The 14951-nt window shown below is 36.4% G+C and overlaps 1 long non-coding RNA gene across 1 annotated transcript; it reads right to left on the bottom strand.

The window, feature by feature from the left end:
- Nucleotides 1–1863: 1863 nt before the first annotated feature.
- LOC146157207 (uncharacterized) lies at nucleotides 1864–4762 on the bottom strand. The gene is made up of 2 exons (XR_014494819.1): nucleotides 4657–4762; nucleotides 1864–2978 (listed from the first exon to the last, which is right to left on the bottom strand). It is a non-coding gene; the product is annotated as an uncharacterized LOC146157207 (long non-coding RNA).
- Nucleotides 4763–14951: the final 10189 nt, after the last annotated feature.

Below are 14951 nucleotides of genomic sequence, written 5' to 3'. Positions count from 1 at the left end.
TAATGCAGCCTCTGTTAAAATTATTGCCCACCCTTGAACCATACCTATAGTCAGGGTAACCATCTGCTCAGACCACAAAATAAACACGCTACTCCAAAAAAATAAGCACGCTACTAAAGATCAGGGACAGATCCAGGACTCTGGGGGGGAAATCCAAGGTTTCAGAAATAACGTTATAAAATAAAATAAAAACTTGAAAAACAGCTATTTTTGTATGCGCAAAACGTAGCTTAATCGCGCGAAGCGCAAAAAAGTGCGTTTTTAGGTTGAAATTGGCAAGTTAACCACCCTTCAATGCAAGCTTTGTCAATTTTTTGCGTCAGAGCGCACCAGTTATTTACCTTTTAAACCGTGGTGCATGGCAGCATGAAACGCCTAATTCTGACCCTGCCTGGTAGTTAAGTTTGTTTCACTTGCCGGAGTTTGGCTTGTAATAAAATTATTTATTGAATGATTTACTGTAATGCATGTAGCAATTTTTTGTAGTAACATTGTGTTTTCCATAGCCTTTGGGCTGATATAGCATTTTGTCTGTACTGACACAAAAAAACAGTCCTCACGTCAAGCCGAAAGTTTAATACCGCACTTCTACAGGCTACAATGTACTTTTTAGATTTAGAATAAACAATCACAATCCATTGTTATTATGTAATTTAATGCATTACTGTTATAACTTGGGTTAAATAACTTGGGAAATATAAATAAAAAATTGATAAAGAACGCTTTTAGAAACTAAAATAAGACAAACTAAGCACACAACTCTATAAAATAAGCACGTTTCTTAGAAATAAGCACATTTGCGTTTTCTACGAAACTGCGCCCAAAAATAGCACAAATCTTAGAAATAAGCACGGTATGGTAACCCTGCCTATAGTCTAATAGACCAGGGTTTTTAAACTTTTTTTTAACACAGACCCCCCCAAAATTTTTCGTTTGCGTGTTCCAGGTTAGGCAAAAAAATATTAGGACACCTGCTGTTATCGGCTCAACAAATGTAAAACTGACTGGAGTCTAAATACGTTCAACGAGAAATCGCAAAGGTTTTTTTTAAATTAAACACATTTTTAATTTATTTTACTTTTTAACTAACAAATTAATTAATTTGATCTGTATGCGCCCCCTAAAACTCGTCCACTTACCCCATAATACTACACCGAAAAGCCATCGCAGACTCGCCGAATCTGTCGATCTATGATGCAAGCAGAGCAAGCCAGAAAAACAACTGGCCTGCAGTGAGGTTCGAACTCACGACCTCCGGTCAAGCCGGGACCGTCACTCTACCAAATGAGCTATGCAGGCTCAGAGAGGAGCGAGTCGAGAAACAACCATGCGCCAATACTTGCACATTTTGTTAGTACAAGCAACTTCACACTGGGGGATCATCAGTCCGTATCAATCAATGAAAGACACACACAAACATATGTGTTTAATACCATCTGTGATCTAGCCCCTCGGAAGTTGGCAACAAAGCAACTTCCGAGGGGCTAGATCACAGATGTTATTAAACACATATGTTTGTGTGTGTCTTTCATTCATTCACTTACCCCATAAGTGATCGATAGACCCCAGTTTAAGACATTTAGACCTAAACTAAAATAGGTTTTTCAGAATACCTATCTTTTCCACCTTCAACCTGTAACCAAGCCAGAAAAAACAACTATTATTTTATTCATTACGAAATTTAAGTCAAAGACATTATTCATTTATCGTGATCAATAGAACATTTATAGTGCCCCTAATGTTATGAAATGTAGGTAGGCTATATGGTTTTGCTATACTATCCAAATTTTTGATAAATGAGTATAGTGTATAGCTGTTGGGTGCTGAGTTGTTGTATGGATAGTATCTTAGTCATGAATATACAGTATAAACTATGTCCACGTAACAGCACATATAAATTGCAATAATTTATAATTAGGGCGAATATTTTTTGACTTGTCAAAAAAAGTCAAAATTTTGTGAAAATTTACACGTTTCAATGCTGGTTGAAATTAGTTAAACGTCGGCGTTAAGTTAATTAAACCTTTACATTCCCTTAAAGCAAAGATATAAAACTAAATTGATATTATATAACAATAAAACCTTAAAAGTTTTTCCAAGATTTGTATGGATTGCAACAATTTTTGTTGAAAAAACTTTTTGTTTATAAGTTCACTTCATCTTTTCCTAAGAAAAACAAACAAAACAACGTATGCTCACCGATCTTGTCAGTTTCCCAACAAAAAACACCCATCAATTGGAATATCTATATTTACACTTGGAAATGCAATATGACAGCAGCTGTTTAAAATTTTGTTGGACTTGCACCGCATCAAGCGATAGCAATTTCGCTTATAATTTCTGTATTGGTTTGTTCGTTCGTTTATCAGAAAATCAAAATCAATCACAGGTGTTTTTCGTAACAATTATTTCGCATGCACAATGCTGGGGATAATAATACCAATAAGCATTCTGATAATAAATCTTCAAACAAAAGGCCGAGTAACTCGACATCATTTTGATAAAGACGTTTGGATACTCATTTGTATAATAATCAGTTAATATGTGACTCAAAGTGTGCAGCGAAACGTCTTTATTAAATTGATGTTGATTTTTTGCATTTGAGATTTATTAAAAAGCTACATTACAGATCCGTGTACAGTGTAATCTACCTAGATAGGCAAGTATTTCATTAGAAAAAATTCAGTTAAGATATGAAACGAAATCATGGTTCGACCCCGATGGAAAACAAATAAAAACCAACAGGACGTCGGGACGCACAGTTTAAGGGACCTCTATTGCTATGGGGCAAGTTTTTTGCACGCTGGGACGGGGTAACTGTTGCCGGCATTCGGGGTCCAGTAACCCACTGCGTACCCAGGCCTGTCCGGATTCGTGGCCACTGACAGGGCAGACTGGTTATTGCTGAGAAGCGTTGTGTCGGATCGTAGGTTCTTGGTGAAGATCGGACCACCAGTGGAGCTGTGGTACTTTCCATTCTATGAACATAACCGGCAATGATTTAATCAGCAGACACCGGGCAGTTTTAGCCTGGTAATTTGTAATTTTTGTAGAACAAAATACCGAATTTTAAATAACGAGACCAGTTTAATGTATCGTTGATAATTTTTTTATTATTTTCGCTTCAGCAAACCGTGCGTATAAATTTCCCAAATATTCACGCCTATCAGGGTACTTACCTGCACGTTTTATAGTTTTATTCAGATGCATGTCTCAAAAGGCGTAAAATGATTTGCAAGTAGCGAATTGTCTAAAAAGCCAGAATAACTCTTCATCATCAAATTCTTATTGATTTTATTCTTTAGGTGCCGTGTTTTGTGACAGCCAATCAATATCAAAATACAATTTGTACAATATAAACCAAATGTCAAGGATCTTGTAGTTTACAATTAAAGTCGCAATTAAAGGGTGATTGAGAGTAAGAATGTACGTTACTTTTTATTTTTTTTCATACTTCGCTTCGATATCAAATAACATAAATAATAAGGTTAAATAGAAAAAACTTAAATTAAGAACACCAAAGTAATGCTTTTTATGTGTTTAATCCCTAGAAAGCTTATAGATACCTTTTTTATTTTTTTATTTTTTATTTGTATGCTAAAAATGCTTTATAAATTGGAAAACGTTCAGTTAGATATCAAACCATGGCTGATCGGTACATATACTTTTCTAATATTAAACCAGGAGTGGGCAACATACTGCCCGGCAACGCAAATCATGGGGCCTCGACCTATTGTACAAAATGGGCATAAGGTCATTTCTCATATGTTTTGCCTTTTTCAACTGAGTAAAAGGAAAATATTTTAGCGCTTTTTTAATTCTGCAAATCTTGTTTCTGCATCGACTGGAACATAGTTTAGAGTACAGTCCAACTGCAATAGAATACCATTGTGTAATATTCCTGGTTAACAGGGATACAGGGATATGGTTTCGTTGTGGTTCTTATACTACTTTAAGATGCTTAAAGTATTCACAGTTTGAACTTCACGGCCCGCAGAGACCTTTTCTGAGTATTGTTTTGGTCCGCGACTATAAAAAGTTGCCTACCCCTGTATTAAACTATATACCGATACTACACAACTAGAAAACCGGTCGCCGACCCTTTATTATGGGACATACCTAAATGTGAGGCTTATAACAGAAGTTCAGGGGGGGGGAAAGGAAATTCCCCCTTAGAAGAAAGTTCCAAAGTTTAAAGGGGAAAATTTTGACCAAAGAAAACCCAGTTTAGGTATTTTGCGTGCGTATGCATATTGATGCAAGTTATGAAAAGCGCTCAATTAAAAATCTTAATTTGTAGGTATTTTTCTCAAGTGAGAAAAGATATTTACCTAAAGTGTTCAGTTCCTTATTATGTCACCAGTGCGCTTTCTTTTTCCTATTTACTATACCACTGTACGTAAGGTTTTTTATCAAAATACCATTCAACAAAGTAGATTACTAATATTTCACTATTAATATAGTGACTGAAAAGTTTAAGTATTAATATAGTGGCTGAACATTTTTTTAAAGATTTTATGCTCTATTCGCAGTGACAAATTTTAGGGTAACAGGTGCTGTTTGTTTAGGTTGGATTTGAGTTTCGAACAGCGGTTAAAAGGGTCTACTTGATAAAAAATGTTGAGAACCACTGGTTTAGATAGCAGCGTTTCTTACCTGATAGAAGCTATCAATCCACACGTCGACCCCGTTCAGTGTGATACCATCGGTAAAGAGATTCCAAGCGTGCGAGATGTAGTTGTACACCTCGTCGTACATTTGCTGACTCTCCAAGTCGAAGAGCGTTGCGTTATAAAACGCGCAAAGGTCAACCGCCTTTTGCTTGGTGGTAAACATCCCCAATTTAGTCACGGTGAGCGGCAGCCAGTAACACCAGCCCTCGAACACTACCCCATCGCATTCCAGTCGGTCTGTAATGGCAAAGCTGTCTTATCGGACTAATACTTTATTGCAGTGGCTCCCGAAATTTTTTAGTTCCCTTTTAAAAAGTTATAAAAAAGTCTTAATTTAATAAACTCTTTATGTCAAACTTATCATGTCAAATTCCACTGTAATCGCAGAACCCATGTATTTTGTGTGGAGTCAACTTCGCAATGGAAACCACGGGGTTAGTGGGTTTTTAATGACATCTAGCCTTGGTGAAAGTACTTTCCCCGCCATTAGAAAGTCGCACAAGGGTTAAGATCAAGGTTTTAAATAATTATAAACAACTATCAACAAAATAATAAAACCAACAAATATATTTTTATGTAGGCCTATATTGATTTAATCTAAAGCCCAACGTTTTCTGGGGATCACCTATAGCTGTTACCCAAACAAAGCTCATAAATAAGACTGTCCGGACACTATAACAGTTGCTGCGTTAGGCCAGGCGTCGGCAAAGTGTCGAATCTTGTTCATTACTTAAATGTAAAAATCTAATTATGTAAATTGTAAAAAGCAAAGCTTATTTGCACTTTTATTATGTTTGGGTATTCAGGGATTTTTTCCATGCACCCATTTGTCAGTAGAGGTTCTTCCAACTTGTATATCTGGGTACATTTTATTGCGCTTGGCACGATCGCATTACGTCTGTTTAACAACAATATAAATATCAAGAGATGCACGGCCCTTTGCGGGTTACAAAATGAAGTGAAAAGTTTTTTATTAGATCTTTTCATTGTCATTAAGAATGACGGGAACGCTTTACTGCCTTATAAGTAGACCCATTTCCAATGGCAAAAATATCCTTTACGTGTGCCCCTGATTAACAGTTGGTATAATAAGATTATTACAAATGCACGCATTAACAAGAATATTGTAAATTAAACGTATTACGGCCGTCGAAACCTTTTTCAATGTGGTATTGGCCTGCGACTAGAAAAAGGTCCCGGTTTAGGTTATTTGCTAAAATCTCAAAACAGCTGCTGGTCTTTTTAAAACTTTAAGTTTACTGAATTCGACCAATTTTAGGTCGCCAAAGCTTTTTAGCGCGCTAGTCATCAAGGCTGCCCAAACAGTTGTCTGTGAACGTTTTTTTTTTGGTTAAAGGCCCAACATCTGACAACGGTTAGGGCATTTCTCGCTGATTGCTTCTGAACATATTTGTTGTGATTTCGGTCATCGTTTGCGTGATTCTTTTCGCGTTGCTTTATATTCCATTTGACGTTTGCACATCGAACGTCAGAAAAATGTGCAAGTTTACAAATGCAGCTCAAGAGTGAAATTTAGACAGGCCTTTGTTGTGTTCTCCCAAACTCATTTAGTCTAAATATTGTTACGTTAAAACACTTACTTTTAAGTAGGATTTTTACGCGACTGTCCAAGACTTGTGAGCTGACTTGTGGTCCTTGTGGCCCTGGGGGTCCAACGGCGCCTGCTGGTCCGGCGGGCCCGGTAGGACCAGGTGGTCCTTGGGGCCCTGTGGGTCCGAGTACTCCAGCAACACCAGGGGTTCCAATAGGGCCTAATGTCCCACGGATAAATTCCTTCCAAGCTGAAAGTAGTTAAATAGCTATATATTGGAAGAATGGGTGATTTGAATTACTCTTTTTAGAGAACTACGAAATACTATATAGCTTGCAATCAAAATTCTAGAATGAACTGAACATCAACGTCAAGATTAACATAAATTGCAATTAAATAGTTTAACTTGCAAAATATTTTAATGGAAAACACTTAATGTAATCCCAACATATTAGACAAAAATTAGAAGTCAAGTCAAGTCATTTGTCAAAAAAAAAAATGTAAGTCAAGTCATTTTGGTCAACAGACTTAAGTCAAGTCAAGTCAAGTAAAAACATTGACTTATAGGCACTTAATTCTTTACATTACTGAAATCTCACCAACGGTGCAACTGTCTCCTGAAACAGGCGAGGTGCATTTACACATCAGGTTGTAGCTGGTTCGGTTTTGCTGGCTACCTTGTCCGAACTTGCAATCGGTGGAGCGTGTTAAAGTAAGATATTTAGACGACCGCTGAAACTGATTATAATGTATATCGTAACATCAGCCGGAAACATGGGTTACCGAGTTTATTGCCCCTATTTTAGTTTAGGTATTTTGTTGTGGTTGTGGTCTTGAAAAGCGACACTTGGACTTAGTAGTTTTTTTTTTTTTGCAGAGGTAACTTATACTTTGCTATGATTTTATTCCGGGCTGCGGCGTCGAAGTCGTGTCAGAACTCGGGACTCGACGGAGTCGGTTTGTTTTGCTGAAGTCGGACTCGGGATTCGAGTAAGACTACGTAAGACTCCTCGAGTCCTGAATCCGACGTGCGCGTTGAATTTACCAAATTTCGAAACCAATAATGCTGTGACCTGTTAATTGTAAAGTGGAAAAGCATAATGGTGGAGAATTTTCCAACCATGTATTGTTGGGTGATAAATTAATCATTTGACACCCCTGTGAGAAGATTTGTAAATAACAACCTTATTTTAGTTACGTAAAGGGGTGAAACACAGGCTGTAGATCGGACTTGGACTCGAAACTCGACGAAATCGCACGTTTGTTGAAGTAAGACTTGGGACTCGGGGGTCGGATTCAAGTTAATTTTTTGGTCGGAGTTAGACTAGGGTTTTTTATAACGGACTCCGCAGCTGTTGTAACCATTTACATTTTAAACCATTACGCAAATGTGAAATTAATTCCTAAAGTAATACAGTTAGGCTACTTTCGCCGAATGGACAGTTATCTTTCTGAATTGGAAAGTTTTTTATCGCACAAAGCGAAAAAAATTGGTCTATATTTATCTTTTACAGAAAATCCCTCACATGAGCTATCTTTTTGGTCGACAAACTTTCTGGTTAATTTAGCAAGACCGAGAAAAAACTGTGAGCTATACTTTTGCAAACGATAGGTATCATGTATTTCGCGTGTACATACCCTATGACTTACCAACAATTGCAAAGCTCGATGAAAGGCCCAGAAGTAGACAACCAATTGGAAGCAGCATCATAACTTTACAAAGCTCTTTTAAAATTAGTTGTAGCTCCTCAGACTTACAGTATAGGTATTTGCGTTCTGTGTATTCTGGAGTTCCAATATGTTTAATGTTGTCTTGAAAAATATCAAAAATAAGTATTTTTGAACGACTTAGGAAAATAAGAAATCATTCTTTTTAATTTTAACAAAACGTTAAAAAACAAAAACAATTATTTCTTTAGATCAGCGATTGTCAGAGTATGTTTTTAATAATGACTTCAACGTTCGACAGCTCTTTGTACAGTATAGTTTGTATGAGGTAACTGATTTGAAAGTTTTAATGTTATAGTAGAGTGACTTAAATAAAGGAAGTTCTAGTTCAGTGGTTCTTAACCTTTGGCAAACTGTCGAACCCCTATGTTATTCTGCAAGCGTTCGTCGAACCCCAAACTTCCGCTTACTATTCATTTCTTCCTCCTAGCAGCTGAAAACTATAAACTTGCATTTATATAGGTTTAATTGGTCAAACTTTCAATTTGTAACGTTACATGTCATCTTGGCACATAAAAGAGATTCGAATTTAGCTTGAAATAACAGCCTTTATGTTTCAGAGGACGTTTTCGCCGAACCCTTAAAACAGCTACGTGGAACCCCAAGGGTTCGACCGAACCCTGGTTAAGAACCACTGTTCTAGTTTATTTAAGTTTAATTTACTGTTTTCGCAAACTAGGAAGGCTAATCTAACCTAATTTGGAAAATCCTCTCTAATTTAAAATCTCATCTTATTTAGTAAAGCTAAAACTAGTCTATAGTTGTCGAAGTCTACTCTTTTGATAGACGCTTAGCAATTTAGGCCGGGCAACCTGGCTGTGCAACCTGGGCATGGTTAAAGGAAGTATCTTTTGACGTCATAGCGCATGCGATGATGGATAGTACAACCGAGGTTGAAGCGTGACGTCATTGCATCAGTTTTTTTGTATCAACTGTTTTCTGTTAGCCATAGCTTATCCTTAGCCTATCATTTGATATCTTGTGTACAATAAATAGTTACCCGTGCGGTAAGCAAGTCTTTAAAAAAAAAGTCATTCAAAAAACAGTTTGGTCCATGTCAAGTTGTTCGTAACAAATAGCAAATCAAGTCCACGTCGTTAGTGAAACCAAGTCCCCAGTTCAAGTCATTAAAATAACAAGGCTAATTCAATTTCCGTAACTTGCATAGAAGCTAACAAAAATAAATTTATCAAATCAATGTTAATCAATGTTACATGCTGAACAATGTTTGGCGGGGCACTTGTCATAAACTAAATTTTATTCAACAAGTAATATTTGTAAATGGCTTAATTTAAACCAAGTCGGTTTTACGAAACGACTTCAAGTCACATCAAGTCAATTTGAAACCTTGACTTGAAAACACTCAATTAAAGCAAAATAGCAATTATAGTAGGCCTACCTTGATGTTCTTTCAATTTTCGTGATTTAAAAATCCACCATCACGGAAGCCAAAAGGTAATTCAGTTAAATTTATAAACCTGGACTTAGATGACAGCCTCCAAAACTAGAGGCCTCTGCAGGGGGTCAAGTAATGAGTTACAGAAGCCGCGGGGTGCTACACTATAGTTTAATACACGTAGCCTACAGTAGATATTTTGTAGCTGTAGAATGTACCTATTCTGACTTGCGAAAAGCAATTTTAAAACTAAGATAATATATTTTTATTTAACATCAAATGTATTGATACGCTGACAAGAGAAATAATCATTTAATCACTGCCAACCTGAAAGGCCGCAAGACGTTTTATTAAAATGAGTGGAAAAATTGAAGGTTTAGGCAGTCCTTATTTTGACCGATCAAACTTCATTGGCGTTCGGAAACGCCTCGTCGATTTCCTCCCAAATATATCTAGCCTGCATATCGGGGCCAAAATAGTTTTATAATTATGGCTAAATGAGTTTTTAAGTTAAATAAGCAACTCTACAGCCTTTCCGCAGGCGAAGCTAGAGGGGCGGTTGTCTGTCGTGCCGATTATTTCGGCAAGACTGACTGATGCCCATGCAAAGGTACACGCCCAACCGACGGGAGGCTAGGTAACTAGTGACTGCATCGGCTACTTAATATATACTTTTGTTCGAAACAATCTCAAGAATTCTACTATTTTCCGGTAGTCTTATACATATTTGATTAAAGCAAGCTATACACACTTATATAGTCTTTTGCTTATTCATTTCATTTACATGGAAACAAATCGACATATACGTTAACAGTTTGATCAGCCAGAGTTGTTTCACATCAGTTCTGCTCACTGTTTCGATATTTATACTATATGCTTCTCTTATTCAAGTGGGAGCATCACAGCATATTTTAGTTTACTGTCAAATTGTGCTGTGTTGTTTGACTTTGACGCCGTATTAACGATAAACTCTTACAGGAGAAACAACCAAAGCAAATGGTGGTTTTAAATTATCTGCCCGAACTGCAAAAAGTGCGTTAAGTTGTTGAGTGGAACACAAAGGCATCATTTCAGTTAAGCATGTTCAAAATTGTTGCTTTGTTAAAAAAGCATGTAAATTAGGGGCAAACTTATCTTGCATTTTAAAATTAATACATTTTAAGACATAATTGGTCCAATTAGGTCATGAAATACTGGGGGGTTAGAAAATTATATAGCTATAGGTAAATGGAATGAAGTAAACCAATACTAAAAAATAAGTTTTTTTATGTTATATCCTTCTTCTTGAAATAGTGACGTTTTTCTTTTTAAGGTATTTTTTATTTTAAGGGACCGCGAACGATTCAAAACATTGCACGCAAAGCGTATGCCTGGTTGATAGCTATTATTGTAAGCAGCTTTACCGAATACACGTATTGTATTTCGATCCAGATCGTTCAGCAGTTTAAAAACGGCAAAATAATTAAATGTGTTTCCGTCTGTTCATTCGTATTGCTTCCTGTTATAGCGATGGCATATACTGTTTACAGTTCTTCTGCATTAAGAGCACAATATATCTTGTTAATTAGACCATCAAAACGCATCGTTCGTTATTTGCATTGTGCTGGAATATTGAGTTCAAGACACTCCAAGCCACTTTTAAATTGTTGCATTCACATCTACTGTGTTGCTACTAAGTAATTTTAGAACAACCTAAGTTCAAGTCAAGTCATTTGTAAAATAACTTAAGTCCACGCACTTCTTTTATGATAAATAGCAAATTTATTTCAAGTCAATTCCTTGTCAGTAAAATTGAAACTTAAACTATTGTGAGTTGGTAAACTCGATTTATCATGAGCAATAACTTAAATAAAAGAACAAAACTGATAAATATAGGAGGGTAATATTTTTACGTGGTCATTACAACTTTAGGAATCTAGTTTTTAAATTGCTTAGCATGGGTGTGCAACTTGCAGCCAAAGAGAAAATACGACCGGCTAAGCGCTGAGCAAAACTATTTCGACCGCTACAGTGGCTAGTCTACGGCCCGCGACCCAAATAATTTGACAAATAGTTTCATGGCCTATTGAAATGAAACATGCTATCGTACAGTCAGTTGTGTGAAGCCTATCACTGCAAACCTACCGAAAATATGGGCACTAATTCGGGCTAGATATCTTGTCACTCACTTGATAATTGCTGCATTACATGGCATGCAAAATCCCGTTGCTATAAAATCAGATCTTTACTTAAGTGGGTGAAAAATGTTTTCAAAATTTGATTTACAAATTCCTCTTATCGATCAATGCTGTCTAATAAACATTAGGAACATTGACTTAAGGTTATAACACTTCAGATAATGAGAATTTGATCTTTCAGGGTGGCCCACTAACATTTCAAATGCAAAAATGTTGCCATTCGTCATCAAAGTTGGATATACCTGATTAGCGGTATGGTAAGCAGGACTACTGAATAATGTTTGAACGATATGACAAGTTACGGCTAGCGTGCTGGATCCGGCCATTTAATCCGATCCAAATTTATTGCCTTCAAACTTCTCTAGATAAGTTTTGCGCAACTCTACCTTATAGTTTGTTTTGTTTAATGTTTACTATGAAGTCAGTGAAGCAAAGAAGAATCAAATTATTTTTGTGCATCTTTGCAAACATTAATAAAAAAAAACATTTTAAAAAATAACACAATGACAGCGAATAGACCTTACGCGGTCTTCAAAATTGAGCTGCCCATAAAAGTAACAATAAGCGCAAATTTTTATGTTTGGTTAAAGCATTCCGTATAGCTACCAACCAATTTTGTTTGCCTGTTTTAAATATTTCTAATGTGGTTTTATTTTCGATTCGCAATTTATTTCAAAGGTAAGCGATTTCTAGATTTAAATTTGGCATTTTAAAGTCGCAATTCTCACGTCTCGCGCAACGCCTTGTCCTGAAACTGGCCTTCACGTACAGAATTGCGCACAACGTCTAAGTAAATGTTATTAGCTTTCCCGGGCTAACTGATTTTATAGCGTCAAATATAACGTCGTATTGTGTGTATTTGATATATACCAGCCTGCCTCAACATTTTGTCTTTGTTAATGCAGCCTCTGTTAAAATTATTGCCCACCCTTGAACCATACCTATAGTCAGGGTAACCATCTGCTCAGACCACAAAATAAACACGCTACTCCAAAAAAATAAGCACGCTACTAAAGATCAGGGACAGATCCAGGACTCCGGGGAAATCCAAGGTTTCAGAAATAACGTTATAAAATAAAATAAAAACTTGAAAAACAGCTATTTTTGTATGCGCAAAACGTAGCTTAATCGCGCGAAGCGCAAAAAAGTGCGTTTTTAGGTTGAAATTGGCAAGTTAACCACCCTTCAATGCAAGCTTTGTCAATTTTTTGCGTCAGAGCGCACCAGTTATTTACCTTTTAAACCGTGGTGCATGGCAGCATGAAACGCCTAATTCTGACCCTGCCTGGTAGTTAAGTTTGTTTCACTTGCCGGAGTTTGGCTTGTAATAAAATTATTCATTGAATGATTTACTGTAATGCATGTAGCAATTTTTTGTAGTAACATTGTGTTTTCCATAGCCTTTGGGCTGATTTAGCATTTTGTCTGTACTGACACAAAAAAGCCAGTCCTCACGTCAAGCCGAAAGTTTAGTACCGCACTTCTACAGGCTACAATGTACTTTTTAGATTTAGAATAAACAATCACAATCCATTGTTATTATGTAATTTAATGCATTACTGTTATAACTTGGGTTAAATAACTTGGGAAATATAAATAAAAAATTGATAAAGAACGCTTTTAGAAACTAAAATAATACAAACTAAGCACACAACTCTAAAATAAGCACGTTTCTTAGAAATAAGCACATTTGCGTTTTCTAAGACACTGCGCCCCAAAATAAGCACAAATTTTAGAAATAAGCACGGTATGGTAACCCTGCCTATAGTCTAATAGACCAGGGTTTTTAAACTTTTTTTAGCACAGAACCCCCCAAAAAAGGTCGAACGAAAATAAATAGGCGAAATTTCACGAATTTTGCAGTATGGCAGCAAATCTACAAACAAGATAAGTAAAAGCATATGTAATTTTGTTTTGTTTTGTGTATCATAGAACTCGCATTAAAATGCCTCAATGTAAACTGTTGTAATAAACGTCATGAAGTGGGTGTTATTCAAAAGACGTGAAATCATTTCGTTTGTTTTATAAAAATATAACAGGAAAACTACAAACCAACAATTTCAATGCAAGTTGTTATTAGTTAAACGTCGGGTTTAAGTTAATTAAACCTTTACATTCCCTTAAAGCAAAGATGATAAAAAACTATTTAATAGTTCACAATTTTAAATTGATATTATAGTAATAAAACTTGAAAGTTTTTACAAGAATTGTATGGATTGTAACAATTTTTGTTGAAAAAACTTTTGTAATTTATAAGTTCACTTCATCTTTTACTAAAGAAAACAAAACAAAAAACAACGTATGCTCACCGATCTTGTCAGTTTCCCAACAAAAAACAGCCATCAATTGGAACATCTATATTTACACTTGGAAATGCAATATGACAGCAGCTGTTTAAAATTTTGTTGGACTTGCACCGCATCAAGCGATAGCAATTTCGCTTATAATTTCTGTATTGGTTTGTTCGTTCGTTTATCAGAAAATCAAAATCAATTACAGGTGTTTTTCGTAACAATTATTTCGCATGCACATTGCTGGGGATAATAATACCAATAAGCATTCTGATAATAAATCTTCAAACGAAGGCCGAGTAACTCGACATCATCTTGATAAAGACGTTTGGATACTCATTTGTATAATAATCAGTTAATATGTTACTGATATACAAGTGTGCATCGAAACGTCTTTATCAAATATATGTTGATTTATTTACTCGACTTTTTGGATTTGAGATTCACTAAAAAGCTACATTACAGATCCGTGTATAGTGCAGCCCAGTGTTTCTTAATCAGGTGAATGGTTCACCCCAGGGGGAATAAAATTTTGCAAGGGTGAACCAACAAAAAAGGGGTGAATAAGGGTGAACCGTCAGAAATAGATGATAGCTTGCGAAACAACCTCATTTTGTGAAGTTATACATAGACGAGATAGTTTTATCATATCGTGAGACCAGGGTGAATGAAATCTGGAGCTAGATGCAAGGGGTGAACAAAACTTAAAAAGTTTAAGAAGCACTGGTGTAGCCTACTTAGGTTGGGTAAGCTTTTAATTAGAAAAATTCAGTTAAGATATGAAACGAAATCATGGTTCGACCCCGATGGAAAACAAATAAAAACGACCAACAGGGCGTCGGGCCGCACAGTTTAAGGGACCTCTATTGCTATGGGGCAAGTTTTTTGCACGCTGGGACGGGGTATCTGTTGACGGCATTCGGGGTCCAGTAACCCACTGCGTACCCATGCCTGTCCGGATTCGTGGCCACTGACAAGGCAGCATGGTTATTGCTGACCAGCGGAAGGTCGGATCGTGTGTTCTTGGTGAAGATCGGACCACCAGTAGAGCTGTGGAACTTTCAATTCTATGAACAAAACCGGCAATGATTTAATCAGCAGACACCGGCCAGTTTTAGCCTGGTAATTTGTAAT

This window comes from Ascidiella aspersa, chromosome 4 (genome assembly GCF_963924565.1).
Source record: "Ascidiella aspersa chromosome 4, kaAscAspe10.2, whole genome shotgun sequence".
Lineage (NCBI taxonomy): Eukaryota > Metazoa > Chordata > Ascidiacea > Phlebobranchia > Ascidiidae > Ascidiella > Ascidiella aspersa.
Note: the sequence above shows the minus strand (reverse complement) of the source record. Positions and strands in the feature narration are given on the sequence as shown.